This window comes from Camellia sinensis, chromosome 13 (genome assembly GCF_055761805.1).
Source record: "Camellia sinensis isolate YWXY chromosome 13, ASM5576180v1, whole genome shotgun sequence".
NCBI lineage: Eukaryota > Viridiplantae > Streptophyta > Magnoliopsida > Ericales > Theaceae > Camellia > Camellia sinensis.
The window spans coordinates 33,509,106-33,510,502 of record NC_138973.1 but is presented as its reverse complement, the minus strand read 5'-3'; positions in this window follow the sequence as shown (position 1 = coordinate 33,510,502).

Below are 1,397 nucleotides of genomic sequence, written 5' to 3'. Positions count from 1 at the left end.
AATGAGAGTTAGATTAACATGTTTGTTCAATTTTCTGATTTAAAATCATGCAAGTCAGGCCATGAGCACTGAAAAATTTTCCTCTTTTGGATCCAAAAAATGGTCCAGTTTTGAAAAATGGAGTACTTTTCGAGAAGATTAGTCAACCTCAGTAAAAATTCTTAAAAACTATTTTTGCAAACGACCACTGCTCAATGAGCATGGAACCTACTCTTGAGATGCACAACCTCGGATCTGGACGAAAATTGCCCCCTTGCTCGAAGAGAGCTGCATGGCAACGGAAAGTTGCCCCTTGTTTGAACGGCACCGCAGTGCATTGAATGGCAATGGAAAGTTGCCCCTTTGTCTGAATGGCACCACAGCGCATTGAATGGCAACGGAAAGTTGCCCCTTGTTTGAAATGACACTGCGGCGTTTTGAACGGCAACGGAAAGTTGCCCCTTGTTTGGACGGCACCGCGGCACATTGTGGGCAGTCCTCAGAGTGACGAACACAACCAAATCCTCAGATACAGAGAAGACAAAGATGATCAGAACCATCGCATGGACACAATCGAATTGGAAGTGTTTTACGGCTGGACTTCAGAATGAAGTTGCCTACGTATCCCAAACATGGGAATCAAGCCTTACGTAGTTCGGGGTTAAGGTACGCTCGGGTATTAACCTCTCCTTTTTAGGCTCTAACTTTTGCCAAGGCGCCCGTCGCGGGTTTTCGACCTTCCGAGCTTTGTTCTTCTTTCTTTCTTTTTTCAATTCTTTTCTTTTCTTTTCTTTTTTGATTTTTTTTTTGTTCTTTTCTTTGCATCTTTCTTTTTTGTTCTTTTTTTTTCTTTTTGCATTTTTTGCTTCCTTTTTTTTTGTATTTTTCTCTTGCTCTAACTTTTGCCTGGGTCGCCCTTCCGGGTTTTCGGCCCAGGGAGCCTCTCAAAGGGTAAAAGTGTAACGAGTCCATGCCAAATGGTTTTGAGATCCTGAAGTCATCTGAATCTAGGAGAATGGCTGCTGTTTTGCTTTGTAAGCTTCTTCTGATGAGATCTGATCTTCTTGACCTGACTTTGGTGCCTCTTGCTCGAGGGCTGCTTCAAATCTAGCCACACAGGCCTCACATTGTAGTTGACCGTTGAACGTTCTGAATGGGCCCAAGGTTTGAAAGCAAGGACTCAAGTCTCAAGGCTGAGAGCAATCCTAAGCTGCACAATCTCAAGAGCGATTCCACATAGGTCTTCGCGGGACCGCGCAAAATATTTTATTTTTGAAAATTTTTAAGAAAGCGACAAATCGCTCGCGCTGAAGATAGTGTGAAACCAGTCTGGATCAAGCCAGGGTCCTTCTCAGTACTTATGCTAACAAGCATGATTCCATCATTAAGGGCTTAGCATGCCTCTCTTTCTCTCAATT